This window comes from Rhipicephalus sanguineus, chromosome 2 (genome assembly GCF_013339695.2).
Source record: "Rhipicephalus sanguineus isolate Rsan-2018 chromosome 2, BIME_Rsan_1.4, whole genome shotgun sequence".
In the NCBI taxonomy this organism is placed as follows: Eukaryota; Metazoa; Arthropoda; class Arachnida; order Ixodida; family Ixodidae; genus Rhipicephalus; species Rhipicephalus sanguineus.
The window spans coordinates 108,212,155-108,228,603 of NC_051177.1; the positions used below are offsets into that span (position 1 = coordinate 108,212,155).

General features: G+C 42.4%; 1 long non-coding RNA gene across 2 annotated transcripts; it reads right to left on the reverse strand.

Annotated features, from left to right (window-relative positions):
* Nucleotides 1-217: 217 nt before the first annotated feature.
* On the reverse strand, nucleotides 218-14,898 carry LOC125757203 (uncharacterized). 2 transcript variants are annotated; one of them, XR_007415136.1, is made up of 5 exons: nucleotides 14,492-14,898; nucleotides 9,620-9,784; nucleotides 7,070-7,167; nucleotides 2,551-2,671; nucleotides 218-472 (listed from the first exon to the last, which is right to left on the reverse strand). It is a non-coding gene; the product is annotated as an uncharacterized LOC125757203 (long non-coding RNA). The 2 variants fall into 2 exon arrangements; XR_007415137.1 differs by lacking the exon at nucleotides 14,492-14,898 and adding an exon at nucleotides 14,344-14,428.
* Nucleotides 14,899-16,449: the final 1,551 nt, after the last annotated feature.

A 16,449-nucleotide genomic window follows, 5' to 3' on the forward strand; every position in this document is an offset into this window, starting at 1 on the left:
CAACATGTACATGCATGTCTTTTCTCATGACTTGCATTTAACATCCAGTGGAATTTTTTGTCATTATTACTGCTTAACCTGTGTATGCTCTCTCTAACAACTTCTTTGCTGCAAAGTAGAAGCTGCCACTGGCATCAGTCAATAATCACTGCGGTGGCTGCATGTAAAGCACCACAACCTTCTTCACCACAGAATACCCATTATTACAACTTTTTAAGTACAGTGTGGGGTCAACTTGTGTGCATTGGTGACTGCAAAGCAACAAAATGCACTATTTGGCACATATATTTCTCAGCAAATGCAGAATTCAGTGTTTCCCACAAAGTGTGGGACAGCACATAGCTGTGGCAGGAAGCATGCATACATACTACTTCTTGCCAAGTAAACAGTGAACATCCAGCTGCTCTGAACGCATAAAGATGGGGTTTATTCTGCGAAACTGTACGAGTATACTGTTCGCACTCTGGCTCATCTGAAAAGAGAAGAAACAAAATATATGAGGACACTTGAACCAAATGAAAGAAGGCAATCTGTGCCGAAACTGAATTTTGCATCCACCTTGCAAAAACAAACGAGCCACACAGCAGCAGGTTTTGAATTTTGATGCATCCACAGCTCGCCCAATCTCATAAAAAAAGAAAAGGGCATGTGTATCCTAAACCCCTGCATGATTGACTAAAAAAAAAATAGTGTTCACAGTAAAAAATCCAAATGACTTCAGTGCAGACGACATTAAAGACATGAGGGGAGACGTTAAGTTCAATTGAAATGCTAGATTACCATGTTGAGATTAGACATGTGTAACTGTTCAAGCAAAGGGGGATCTTGAAAGCAAGAAAACAAAGCAAAAGTGAAAATCAGATTTTGCGCACCAGCTGTCGGACACGTGCAATGGCTGTGAACAGATTCGAACTGAGGCCGGCTGAGAAGGAGTGTCGTTTTTGTCAAAAATGCCAAATTAAAAGAGCTAAAGAGGAGATAAAAACACGTTCTGTGACATTTAGCCTTTCTGCATAAAACGAGGCACATGCAACATGAAATAAGTAAATCAAAATGTACGCAATGAGCCACTCCAAAGGTGCACTTGTGAAACAAAAGTTTCAGTTACCGCTCCCACATCACGCCATGTAGTTTCAGGTGGACAGTGTTGCAAATCGTCCTTGCCTGTGGTGTTTTCACAAGTTAACTCGAAATGTAAAATGAGTGAGTGTCATAGGCGGCATCAACAGCCCAAGGCATTCGCTCAAAGGCAGGCACATCGAGGCTGCCCAACTTTCTCTCACAGCTTAATGTGTTACACATTATTCAACACTTTCCAATTGGAGTTCATAAGTAACGCACGTCCCTGCTTGTCGGGATCCAGAAACTCAACACCTGACAATGGAATCAAGGTCGCAGATGCTCCTGTTTATCGTAATGGGGACGTAGCTTTGCTCTCCACTTGCTTATTCCTTGCATTGTTGCAGTATGCAGCAAAGCTAGCTACACAACCTCTCAGGAGCATTTTGCATTCTGTGGCACTGACGTTGACATTCTGTCCTGCTTCCAAGCAACAGTTTGTCTCGTTCACAGTAACTTGTATCAAACTGAGCACTCGATCAAAACGACCGCTAACAAAATAAACTACACCTCCTGCTTGTTCTCGCTCTCGACTTATTTCTGTTCCTGGCGACCCCGAGCTCGGATGCTCAGTAATGCAGCAAACGTGGAAAAGCACCTAGCAATTAACCGAGAATGAGGCAGCCTCTTACATTGCGGAAAGTATGCTGTTGCAGTAATGAGAGAAATTAATGAAGAGCGATTTGGTCAACTTAAGCAGTTTTCTTTGCTAATACTGTCTGCCCTCCTGTATATTGTCTGGTTACATAGCCACAGCAAATAGCACCATGTATGTGCTTTCCTGCTGATGTCAATATGACAACCTGCAGTTTGCTGACATACACAGAGTCATTCATGAAAGAGGGTATGCGAGTGTGGCCGACGCACAGTGACAGCTGACTAGAATGCACAGTTTGCTGCATGAGAAAGCACGTCCGCTCAAGCTGTCGGCTACTGGGGGTCAAATAACCAGGCATGGCCAAGAGGCGAACGCATGCCAGACCACCGCCTATAGCTGGTAGAAGAGCCTCTAGCTAACATAGGGCTTTTATGTTCCGTTTCACAAAGCAAAGCATCCCCTCATATTAAGCAATAGACGGGGCGGCACTGGTGCCCCTTGTTTAGACAAAGAGATATGAGGAAGCATGCAAGCGAAAAAGAATTAAGAATAAGGAATGTAAATTCGACAACACAAGTCTGCAAATATTGTTAGTATATCTGAAAATTGCTTTCACTTATCATAAAGGTTGTCTTGTTCTGTGTAAAAACAAGTGCTTCAACATTCCTTCAATAAAAATGTTTACGATGGATCTCCTCAGACTGACCATTCAGGCTTGTTAACCTACATATTCAGCACAACCTTATTGAATATCAGGCCCTACACACGCAACCAAAATATAGCAGGGATTACAAGCTCATCAGCAAGTACCACAAGCAAAAAAGTTAACTTACATCTTCGGTGATTCAGCACAATCGTTGTATCAGTTTCAATATTTTGCTGTCTGCAGCTGTCCTTGACTTGCGTCCATTTCCACATTTGCTGCCTCTCATCGGGTTGATATTGAACATCTCCCTGGAAGGCACAAAAATGTGTCGTCTGGATATTCTGTTTGTTCCATAATACAGTTATGAAGTCATTATCACATTTGTTCCTGCTTTCGAAAGATCTCAAGGATGTTTTATTTATAAGGAACTTTTCAATCCTCTTAAGCTGCGATTAATACAGAGCCAATTGCCATGTGGCTTCAGTGTTTTTTGGTTGACCCACAAGAATTCTTGAATAAAGTAAAATTAAACAATATGAATATTACGTCAAGGAATTCACCATGCAATTTTAAAATACAACAGTTCACTTGTGTGTACCTTTTACCTAGCTCTCATGTCTGTAGCTTTTCCAACATTTACCCTTTGCAGTTGTCGTCGCTGCCATCAGCATGCACAGTGTGGTAACATATAAACATGAAAATTCAAAGTTAGCACAAAGTTTATTTCACATCAGGATTAGTAAATGCAGTCACGAAAGATATTTTTCCCTTTCTCAGTAATCTCGCAATTTTAATACTATTCAATGAATTGCCCTTGATATAACAGTACTGAACACTGTTCATTTCCAGGCATTGAATCTATCCATGTCATGCCTTTGTCTTACATGAACATAATATTTCTATGTCCCTTGTCTTGCTCTAAACAATTACATGTTACATTAATGTGCAACATAATCTGTTCATTCATGCCTGTGCACAGACATATACGATGTTCACATATGTACAAACATCTAACTGCCATGCGGGCATAAGTCAGAATGCACTTTACATTCTGTGGTACCTTTGAAGTACTTCTGAAACCAAATGACTCATTAAAATGTGACTGAAAAACAAAAAGGAAAGCACAGAACAAATGTCCAACTAAAACGAGAAATGTAGTGCCATGCTAACCCTAGCTATGGAATATAAAATGAAGGCCTAAATGCTGTAATTACGCAGTAACTTCTAGGAATAATGTTTTTGCAGTATGCTAATGAAGACAATGGTGCTTAATGAATGCAAGCCCTGGTTTCCCTGACATCTTAAAAAAGCACACAAAATCATTTGTCAAATCTGAAGCACTACTTATGTGAGGCCCTTCAAAATAAAATTGATACCTCAGAGCAGAGAAAACTGAAGATGATCTCTCTTGCATTCACCCTTGACACTCATTTGTCACCAAGCCAACACTCCTTCGTCTTGCATATGCACAAAAGATCACACAGTGCATAGAGGCCCTTGGCAATAAGACCTGATGATACGGAGTATTTTTGTTTCACTGAATTTGATGACTAATGTTAGCTTTTCAATTAATGTAGTTCATAATTACAACTAAAGTGAGGCTTTACTTGGCCACCTACAAAGCAAAGGACTCTCCAGAAAATTAACCTTTAACCCTTTGACACGCTATGTACACAATTGTGTGCACCACTTATTTTTGCCATTGGTAACGACTAGGGCTACTAGAGAGCAAGATACCTTGGAAGTAAGCAGCGCGAAAAGCAAGACAACGCACACAGGGAGGAATTACAAGAAGCGCTGATCAAGATACGTTGAACAAGATACGTTGAGCTTTGGATCAAATGAACCTGCTGCATAATAAATTTGTGTTCATTTAACTTCATTTTGCAGTGTACTGTTGTATATTATCAGTTTGCTGAAGGCACTACACTGTTCAACGAGTCGTTCGAAGTGCTCCTTCCTGCGAGCCATGCCAAAAGTATAATTTTTCTTCACTCCAAATGAACATACACAAAAACAAATTTGCACTATATTTTTAGCGTAAGATTTCATTCTATTAATGTAAGAACGTAGCATGAATGACTTTACAATAGATAATTATTACAATTGAATTATAATTACTGTAACACACATAAATTAATGCATTATGACATTATCTTTGTTGCAATAGAATATCGAGTGCCTTGAAATGATGTATCAATTTGACGCATTTACAGACAGTTTTTCATTGGTGGCGTCTCAAAGGTTTAGAGAACATGGAAATATTTCAACCTGTTTCTGTACAACACAACAATACGAATAGAACCAATGCAGTGATAAAGTTGGCTAATGAACAAAAGTTATTTGCAGTCAAAATGTTATGAACAGCACATATTTAAGACTTGGCAACTACTGAAGCTTGCAATTATGCACTACCAAGAACAAAAATCCACAGAAGTTCACATGCCCTTTTGCTTTAAACACTGGGCTTCACAGAAGGAGGGAGCTTGCATTATGTATAGTTCAGTAGAAAAGTTTTTGAAGTGCTTTATACAGAATAGAACTGCACGCTGAAAAGAAGTTAGTTGGACGGCTTGATGGGAAAAAACACTTTAACTTGTTTCATTCGTTCTGAGCATCCTACTTCACCAAGGAAGGTGTGAAAAATATGATAAAAAAAGCAAGCGAAAAAGGCATCTCAATGACAGACAGTGACACAAGAAATCAGATTCTATTGAGACATTTTTTGCCCATCTTTGAGTGCCTGTTCCTCATGAAAGTGAGGTCGGCTGCAGCCATTAGCAAGACATAGCTTCAGGTATGCTTTTTCCCATTTCTCTTTACTAATGCAGCTATTGATATCATATATCCTTAGAAAAAATTGAAATGCACTATCAGCAACGTTGCTGTGTTCACGAGCTCATCAGAAGAGAAGCTGGTGTCATCCAAAGATGACAAGAAAGCGACAGGAATGGTTCAAGTGATCACAGGAGCAACTTGTAAGCAGCACAAAGCATGTGACTGGAAGTCTGAGATTTTCATTGTAGAGGCTGTAACGAAGCATAAAAGCCTTGACTCTTTATTTGAGCCCAAGGTATAAATGGTGAGTGTCCTTCAGACGATATTTTTTTTGGGGTACATGTCACATCACGCTGATCCAACCGGCCACATTCTCTGTGACCCAGAACAGCAGGGTGAAGTGTGCCCAACTGCACGACTGTTTGCAAAGAGCTGTGAAGGTGCAAGCTATGCTGCAGGCAAGTTGCAACATTGTGTGTTTGAACAATATCACAAGCACTTGCTATTACATACTCTTTCCTGTCTTGGTGTTCCTCACATATAGTGCCATAAGTTTCTCAGTTGGATGAGTAAAATAGCGCACACTTAGACAGGGACAGAGTAAGCAACATGACACAAGCGCTAACAACAATTGTTTATTTGAAATAGCAGAGGAAGTCTTATGTAAAGAAACAGGTGAAGTGAGTGCGCGTGTCACGCAGGCATGACTGCAAGCCATCTGAAATCGGTACAAAGGAATACAAGTTCCTTTTCGGGCAAACTAATATAAGGCATTCTAACACATCGTGTGCCTAACCACTGAGTCATTTCGGCTTCAATCATCTCATGGACTAACTTTTTACTTTTGACAATCACATGAACTTTATCGAATTCCTGCTGACATCCACATGTCGCACTGCATAGCTAGAAGACCGTCCTTGTGCTTTTCTTGATTGCCACGGTGCTCTCTGAAATTATCATTAAGGTAGAATATCTCACTTGAAAAGGATCATTACACTGCAGCAGATTTAGTATTTCTAGCAAGGAGCTAGAAATAGATTTTTGCCATGCTGCTTTCTCAGATATAATAACACGCAGAGGGCATTCACTTTTGTGTTTTTGCGCTAAAGAACAGGTCGCTTACTGGAAGCTGGTTATCCGAGAATCAACAGGTAGCAGTGGTCGAAATTTTACTTCACGAATTATCTGCCCGCACCATAGAGTGCATTGTTGTGTAGCGCTTTACATGCATGATATTGTGCATAATCTCAAGAAGATTGCTGGTCGCGTTGATGTATCTGTTGTGTTTAGTGCCCCTCAAAAACCTTTCAGCCTTTGCAATAGTAGTGTTCCTAGGAAGGAGCTACTAGCGACATGCTCAAAGAAACATAGATGTACGTTTGTTAGATGCATTGATCATGCTGCGTATCGGATCCCACTGCATTATGGAATGTTCTACATTAGCCAGTCCGCTAGATGCCTTAACGATCGTTTGAGAGAACACCGTTGCAATGTAGAAAAGCACAAAAACGGTCACCTAGCTATGCAACTGTAGCACGTGTGAATGTCAGCCTGAATTTGATGAAGTTGACGTGATTGTGAACAGTAAAGAAAATGCAGTCCGTGAGATAATACAAGGCAAAATGATTGAGAAGTTAGGCACACGGTGTGTTAGCATGCCTTTTGTTAGCTTGCCCGTAAAGGAGCTACCGATCCTTTGTGCCGATTTCAGATCGTTTGCAGTCATGCCTGTGTAACATGCGCACTCACCTCACACATTTCTGTACACAAGTCTTTCTCTGCTATTTCAAATATTCATCTGTTGATAGCGCTTGTGTCGTGCTGCTTACTCTGTCTAAGTGTGTGCTATTTTACTCGCATTACGTACCAACAAGCCCAAGCTACTCTTCTCGAACTGCCCATTTGTAGAGAAGGAAACCAATGCCTACCACTTAATATGGGCTTGTCCAGACCAGAGGAAGAATGCTCCCATCTTTCACAGCAAGCTGTCCACTGCTTCAGTTCCTTGAACAGTCAGTCGTCTATGCTGGGTACATGCATTACAGATGCCACAAAACATTCCATAACCTGCACACAATAGAGGCCTTACAGTACACAAGTAGTACATATAAAACATGATGGCTTAACACAGGTATCTGTTGATACACCAAAACTGTCCATGAATGATGAGCTTAGGATGCATTAAGAGCAAATATTAGTGGAGTAATAGATTTTTGCAGACAATTTTAATTATGCGTAACATGTCAAGCTTTCCCACACTGGCGTACTAAAATAGTATGAAGAATACAGTTTGCCGAATAAGCAACTTGCACAGAAAACTCCATCAGCACTATCATCACAATATTAAATAGATCAGTGTATGCTCTATGTACACAATGTATGGTAACGAGCCACCCTTATTGTACGACATCATGAATGTGAAGATTTCAAGATAGCTGAAGACTTAGTAGAAGTGTAAGAGCACCAGAGGTTACAGCAAAGATTGAGCACTGTGTTGGCTTTTCTGTCTCCTCTGCTGCTCTTGCATGGTTTTAAATCTTGGGTATGTTTTGCCAACAAGCCCAGTTTTGAACTCTTCAAAAAAAACCTTGTTGCACTAAAGTCAATTCATATGCAGGGCTCGTGCCTGTGCCCTACAAGTGTCTGTTCAATTCAATGAGCCCTTAATTCACTATGTTTCTTTTGTCCTTTCATAGCTATAGGGTCTCGTCCCGGTAGACTTGATGGCTTCAGGTAGCATGCAAGGGTTCATTGGCCAGCTGCCAGCTCGTAAAGAGTTCTACAAGACGCCAGGATGGCCAAAAGTAGCACTAGCATGTACTGTTGGGATTACACACTGAGGTGCTCAATGGGATGGATGGGACAATGACCACTGTTGCAGCTCCATTGGAGCATCAGACGCACTATCCAAAGGTTACAGATTCGGTCCCTGGCAGGAGCAAGTGTCTCTTTTGTTGACTTTAATTCCTTTCAATTTATGTAAAAATTACCACACTACAGTCAAAAACTAAAATAATCTCCCCTATGCCTTCCTTGGCTTCATTGTCTGTCTGCATTAGTAGGTTGTGTCTAACAAGAAAAAGTAGCCCTTGATCCAGTGCCCTTGTTTCGTCTGTTCAATTTCGTAGTGCTTGGCACGCCACAAAATCAGTATAACCACACTGTCCAGAATTCTGTGATCAGAAAACATGTAAACATATCAGAAATGACATTCTTCAATTTATAACTGCATAAACTAAAGCAGCACTGCCATCCCTTTCCCTGATTGATACATCTTGGTTTTTTATACTGCAAATAAGACCCCACTTCTGGCTTCATGCTTCTTTAGCAAAGTACAAAGGAAAGCGAAAACTACGGTACCACAAGATCAAGTAATGTTCTTGATACACCATCACATCCCAAGCCACTTGTGATAAGAAGTTTTTGCAATGATGCTACTCCACTATTAAATAAATTGGTATTAGAGAGAACATGTTTAGTTCATCAAACAAATATATGTAATGGCAGGACTAATAATCGACATGTTTCTTCCCAGGCAAACACAGCAACAAGCAGAGCATACGCTACCTTAATAAGCTTAGTTGAACTGACACACACGTCTGTCAATTATAATTTATATAGACATGCTGTACTACTTCCAATTAAGCTTGCAGTTATATGCACACTTACTGTTACTACCAGCACATAATATGATTCAGTCAAATGCATTGCCTTCTTGTAAGTTTTCTGCAGAACTAAATCAATGTTCTCAAACATATGGCCCGTATATCTCTAGCCAGCGGCCCAGCCTGCATATGGCTGTCCTTGTCCGATATTTCCTTTCATTTATTTAATATATACGCTCCTGAGCAACTCTGGCGAGACTGATCTAAGCATTTTTTCGTAAGGCACCCCATGTGGTTACAATACACTTAAACATAACGGTGAAATGAAAACTCGATACTTCACTATCGGCGTATTGATTTCGGTCCTTCTATAGACTATTTTACTGATGGTTTTTGGTGCCCACGTATTGGGCTGTTAACTTTGCTGTTTTGTATCTTGAACTAAACAAACAGTGCTACAGTACAACGCGTGCGCATGAAAACGGTTGGGTTGGTGCATTCGACGTTATGTGACCTTGTTAATTCACGTCGCTATATAAAAAATTAAAAAAAACTGATTTAACAGCATTTGTGGCCGTGCCCATGTGTCTTATGTAAAACCGTCTATGTATCAGTGTCGATATGTTTCTCAAAACCTGACATCAAATCTCCTTTAGAAATGACAAATATAGTTAAACACGCTATCGGAGAGTAGATGAAGAAAACGAGAACGAGGCTGCACTTGCTTGCGAGCGGCTCGGTGAACTGTTTTTCGCTCCGAGCTGTACATCTGCATTCATTTTACATTCTGTAAATAAACGCGTTCAATCGTCACAATTGTGGTGCAGGTGCAGGGTATACTTTTGTGAAAAGCCGTACGTCCAGCGACCTCACCTCCGTCGGCCACGCCGGCTTTCCAGGTGGTAGAGATGAAAGGCGAGGCCGGTGAGATGATGACCAAGGCCGACGCGTGGTAGGCAGATCAAGCTGCGCACAGGCGGGTCACTCCGATGTTCGGCCGGTAGGCGTGCCGCTCGGAAGTTGGGTTCGTGGGCCATTCTGTAAATAAACGCGTTCCATTGTCAACAATATGGTATATGGGAAAGGCCGTCTTTGAAATGGCAACGTTAGTTGACAATTTTTTTTCATGCCCCTCCCCCTCCCCATCTTTTCCCCTCTCAGTTTTTCACTGTCCCCGCCCTTGCGGGAGACTAAAAAATTTCGCGACTGCGGCCCTGCGGCTGAAGCGAGTTCGAGACCCCTGAAATAAGTGCTACGCGCCCCAACCTGTATTAATAGTAGTATGTTTTATATTGTTTACTATTTTCAGTGTATATTACCAAGTTTGTTCATATAACTGTCTCAAAACCCCCTATGTAATGCCCAAATGGGCCTTTAGGGTATATGAATAAAAAATGAAAAAAAAAAACCTTGCGCAGCCAGGTTGAAATCCTCACCATAGAAGAATTATGCTATTGGTCATGGATTGATCAAGCGCAGCACAGTAGGGTGATTCCACGAGAGATCGAACATGCCTGTCCGGTCGCAATTTTTGTTTTGCCTGGGTTTTTTATATGTTATGTGGGCACGTTCAAAGTGCACGGAACCGAAAATTTTATTTCCAAGAAACGCTCCCAGTGCACCAAAAAATTATTTGAAGGTGGCGGCGCGGGCCTCCTGTTTTTGCTCACTGCAATGTTTTCGGATTTCACGGCCGAATTTAGCGCGAACTATAAATGATGTGTCGAAAATTTTTTTGCTGGTTTTAATACGCATTACTGTGAATTACATCCATGCTTTTTTTATGCTGTCCTCAAAAAGAAGAAAATGTGAAAAAATGGCAAACACGGCCGAAATCAAAAAAGGGTCCTAAGTTTGAGGCGCCTTGGCGCCTTTGCTATTACAAACAGAAACTTGAAAACAATGTCAAATATAGAAAAGAGCATTTGCAACATTTATACGGAAAATAATTTTCCTACAGGCAGCGCAAAAAAAGAAAAATATAGTTAAAAGAGCGAGTTTTTTCAAAAAAGTACATTTTCAAAAAATAAAATTAAAAAAACTCCGGTCTCAATTTTGATGAGAATTTTTTATCGAAGAGCGCTTATGTCAGTGAACACACGGTTTTAATATCATATGTCCTCATTTGCTTTGTTTACGAGATATATCTGGCCAAAATGACCCTTGCTGTGTGTGCTCACTTCAGTGCGACTGATGGTTGTTATTAGCTTGCATTGTGCGTAAATCTCAGTTTTAATTATTCTGCTGCAGCAAAACCTTGCTGTGGTGGCTTTTCGTCAAGAAAAATGTTTTCTCAGATTTTATTTGTGTCTAGCGTGTGCAAAAGTGGGCTGCTGCCGCCCTCTAAATGGCTAACGTGTAAACAGTTTGCAGCCTACAACCTCGCCTAGAATCATCAGAGGAAAGATGGGCGCGCCTGTTCAAGATATCAATCGCTTCTTCTTCCTGAAGAAATGCCTGGTCTACCTCATCGCGGTTAGATGTAGACAGGTTTTCCTTGAGGAGCGTAAAGCAATGCAAGCAGACTTCGCAGGTGTCGCGAAGATCCTCAGCCTATGACAGTAGCTTCTGGAGGTAGGCAACAACAAAAAGAGCAAAGAAAGAAAATTTGCGCAACGAAAATTTTCCTCAGCAATCTTCTTTTTGTGAACGCGTAAATAATCGGCCCAGAATAATAGGACCTAGCCATGGGCCGCGGGCATCGCGTGTAGTGAACAGCTAGACCTAGAGCAAGTCGAAGCGTTTATACTGAACGGCGCCGCACAAATTATCTCACATCTGCGCAGCTGTCATGAATGCGTTTCCAGAACTGCTCACGGTTTAACATTTTATGACTAAGGGTGTCTAAGCGCTTTGGGCTGTAATAATTAATTTGTAGGGCACACTCATTGTCAAAACTAAGGGTAATGTCCGTCTGGCGCCACCAATGACCTCTGCTGTCCTCGACGTGGGAAAGCACTTTAGTAAAGTGGCAACAAAACATCATCAATTGGGCAGCTTCGGCCACTCATGGCTTAATCATGCCGCACCGCACGTTTTGGCTGTTGAAACGTTGAGGTAAAGGTCGAGATGATAGAGGAAGACGTTATCTGCGACGCCGAAAACATGTGATAGCGGGAAGTGAAATAAACGGCTCGGAAATGATTGAGCTAACTTTTTACAAAAGTTGTTTAGGCACAGTGTGCGTCGAATAGGGAAGATGGTTAGAGCGTACAATGCACGTAATGGAAGGGAAGCAAGCAGGCAGTGAGAAAACAACTGCAATACAGCGCGCCTGCTGATTGTGGCATTTAGTTACAGATTAAGTTGGCCTTCGCTGCATAGAGATGCTTTATTCTGTGTGCAAGGAGAGTTTTGACAAAGTGACCTAAACCATGTGTTCGCGGTGTGTCGCGTTCTTCTGATTAGCGAATACAGGCGGGGTAAGTTGAGGTTATAAGCTGCAAACTGCGTACGCGTTAGGCCTTTAGAGAGCGGCAGCAGCCCACCCCCGCATACGCTAGACACAATTAAAGTTTGAGAATACATTTTTCTTGACGACAAGACACCAGAGCAAAGTTTTACTGCAGGAAAATAATTAGAACTAGATTTACGTGCGATGCAAGCTGATGACAACTATCAATCGCACTGAAGTGAGCGCACACAGCAAGAGTAATTTTGGCCCGTTAAATCTCATGAACAAGGAAAATGAGGACGTACATATTAACATGGTGTTTTCACTGACATAAGCGCTCTTCGATAAAAAATGTCGTCAAAATTAAGGCCTGAGTTCTTTTATCTTTTGAAAATGTACTTTTTTGAAAAAAACTCGCTTCTTTAACTATTTTCTTCTTATTTTGCGCTGCCTTTCGGAAAACGATCTGCCGCATAAATGTTGCAAAGGCTCCTTCAAATACTTGACACTTTTTTGAAGTTTCTGTGTGAAATAGGAAAGGCGCCAAGGTGCATCAAACTTAGCAAACTTTGTTGATTTGGACCGGGTTTGCCACTTTTTTTCACATTTTTTTTCCTTTTGAGGACGGCATAAAAAAGCATGGACACAGTAATGCATATTAAAACCAACAAAAAAATTTTCGACACATCATTTATAGTTCGCGTTAATTCGGCCGTGAAATCCGAAAACATTGCAGTGAACAAAAACAGGAGGTCCGCGCCGCGACCTTCAAATATTTTTTTGGCACGCTGGGAGCGTTTCTTGGAAATAAAATTTTCAGTTCCGTGCACTTTGAATGTGCCCACATAACATATAAAAAACCCAGGCAAAACAAAAATATCGACCGGACAGGCATGTTCGATCTCTCGTGGAATCGCCCTTTAGAAGGCGGCAGCAGCCCACTTTCGCACACGCTAGAAGCAAATAAAATCTGAGAACACAGTTTTCTTGACGAAAAGCCACCAGAGCAAGATTTTGCTGCAGTAGAATAATTAAAACTGAGATTTACGCACAATGCAAGCTGATAACAACCATCAGTCGCACTGAAGTGAGCACACACTGCAAGGGTCATTTTGGCCAGTTATATCTCGTAAACAAAGCAAATGAGGACATATGATATTAAAACCGTGTTTCACTGACATAAGCGCTCTTCGATAAAAAATTGTCGTCAAAATTGAGACCGGAGTTTTTTTATTTTATTTTTTGAAAATGTACTTTTTTGAAAAAACTCGCTTCTTTAACTATTTTTTTCTTTTTTTGCGCTGCTTGTAGGAAAATGATCTTCCGTATAAATGTTGCAAAGGCTCTTTTCTATATTTGACATTGTTTTCAAATTTCTGTTTGTAATAGCAAAGGCGCCAAGGCGCCTCAAACTTAGGACCCTTTTTTGATTTCGGCCGTGTTTGCCATTTTTTCACATTTTCTTCTTTTTGAGGACAGCATAAAAAAGCATGGATGTAATTCACAGTAATGCGTATTAAAACCAGCAAAAAAAATTTTGGACACATCATTTATAGTTCGCGCTAAATTCGGCCGTGAAATCCGAAAACATCACAGTGAGCAAAAGCAAGAGGCCCGAGCCGCCACCTTCAAATATTTTTTTGGCGCGCTGGGAGCGTTTCATGGAAATAAAATTTTCGGTTCCGTGCACTTTGAATGTGCCCACATAACATATTAAAAACCCAGGCAAAACAAAAATTGCGACCGGACAGGCATGTTCGATCTCTCGTGGAATCACCCAGTAGATGGTGACGCAACCAGCGATACATACGCTTCTGAGCAGCTTGACAAGCGTTTTGTGTCTATCTGCGTCCCCGTCTACTGCATTGTAGTTGATTTGCACGTTAGTTCATTATTACCGATGCATTTTATTCACAGAAAATGTACGAGGCGACCAGTGCGTTTAAAAGCAGGCGAATTTTTATGGCGGCAGGCGATTGAACAATCGGTTCAAGCGATGACCTCGCGATATTAACATTTGGGGTTTTACGTGCCAAAACCACGATATGATTATGAGACACGCCGTAGCGGAGGGGCTCCGGAAATTTTGGGGATCTGGTTTTCTTTAACGCGCACTGACATCGCACAGAACCAGGCTTAAATGACACAAATAGAGCAACTACTAGAAGTGTATAACAAAACATCACAGAAAAGCAGATACTACCTGTAGCAGAATCCATACTTGCCTATCAGACAACTTTTCTCGTACATCATCACTGCTGTGTGAACACGCCACCCGGGCTGCCTTAGCTGCATAAATGTCATCACACAATAAGATCACATAGTTACGCAATTTGGCGAGTTGAACTCACCTAGGCATCCGCTGAGGCGCACGCTTGTGCTTTACAGTCGCCGTCGTCGTCAGACAAGGCACTGGGCGGTGGACTGTCTGAGTAGATGCACTCGATTGAACCACGCAATAACCGTGAGTAATCAAGAAACGTGGAAAGCACGCCGATCACGCAGCGCTGAGCGCGCAGACAAAGCGACGAGCCCGTTGAGGCTACGACGACACACCACAGAACACCAACACAAAATCTTGACACACCTTTGGCCGCCCATTCCATCCCACACGCGATACACTTCCAGTCGACGACTGACAACGATGATTGGCACACATAATATCAATAAACACCGCAAATATACAAGCGCGGAACGAACTTATCACGGCACCACCTTCGATTCCCCACGCCGGTACATTTTTTTTCTATCGCGCTGAACGTGGTCCCGCACGCGTGGTTTTGGTTTGAAGGGATTGGCTCTCGCGCGGCGGGTGATTTGAATTTAGTGCGTTATATCTCTAATTATCAACTGACAGCAACGATGACCCCGCGTGATATCAACAAACATTATAAGTATACAAGCACGGAGCAATTTTGTTGTGGTAGGATCTGTTTTGTCGAAAATTGTTTTTTTTTTGTGTGTGGTCCCGCACGCACGTCTTTGGCTTGACGTGATTGGCTCGAGCGAGGCGGGTGATTTGAACTGAGTTACGGAGCGCACATTCCTTTTGCGTTTTCTGTTCTCGCTGTGTTCTCGCTCTTCCCCCCTTCTTTATCCTACTCTTTCGGTACCTTGTTGAGGCGTGCGCCGTGCTCCCGACCGGGCTGCAGAAATTAGGCGCCTTTTCCTCTTCAAACCACTACCACCACCACCTTGTTGACCTTGTCCGCCTGCCCTGTGCGACGCTTCAGGACGCGCTGCATCTCGCAGGCTGTGACGATCGTGGCCGCTCTGCCCTCGCTACGTTACTCTGCTTCCTTCATGACGCGAGCCTAGTCTAGCGGCTTTGAAACGCGCCAAGAACACACTCGCACATGCACACAAAACGTCCTGTGTGACTCGCGCACTGCACTTCTTGGTCTTGCAGGCGTGTTATGCTCTGCTCGATTTTTTCGGCGGCGCCCATCTGTTTACGCGCCTTTGAGGCCCGTATTTAGCTGTCTCCTGACAGTTTGTTTACACTCCTGCGGCGCTGACTTCTCCCGCGACCGTGCGCCCGTCACGAGATGCTGCTGGCATCCTTCTCTCCCCTGCCGACCTGCTTGACTACTCCTCTCCTTGGGGGCGGCCCGCGCCGCGGGTTTCTGCTGCCGAAGGACACGCGAGCAGAGTGCGACCATCCTCCTCTTTTTTTCCCCTTCACCCTCCTACCTCTCTCTTTCATGCCCCTACCCTTGTCGGCCTGTCCTGTGCGACGCTTCAGGACGCGCTGCATCTCGCAGGCTGTGACGATCGCCGCCGCTCTGCCCTCGCTCTACCCTCGCTACTGCTACGTTACTCTGCTTCCTTCATGACGCGAGCCTAGTCTAGCGGCTTTGAAACGCACCAAGAACACACTCATACATGCGCACGAAACGGTCCGTTATCGGAAGGATCATAAATAGCGATGGAAAAGAACAAAAAGCACACCAGTACAGGCTCATCGCGAAGCGTCATTCGCTAACCCCACTTTATTAAATGCGAAGCATTTCTTAGCGAACTTCTGCGATTTTGAGCGTATCTATCTATCTATCTATCTATCTATCTATCTATCTATCTATCTATCTATCTATCTATCTATCTATCTATCTATCTATCTATCTATCTATCTATCTATCTATCTATCTATCTATCTATCTAGCCGCCTACGACTTTGTGATCTCCTGGTCGTTTCGTTAATCGGATGTATACCAAAATTGGTGTGGCAAAACATGACCTTATTACGAACACAAGTGACAGGTCATAGCATGAAAATCATGACATGCATGTCATGAACAGCATGATTTAC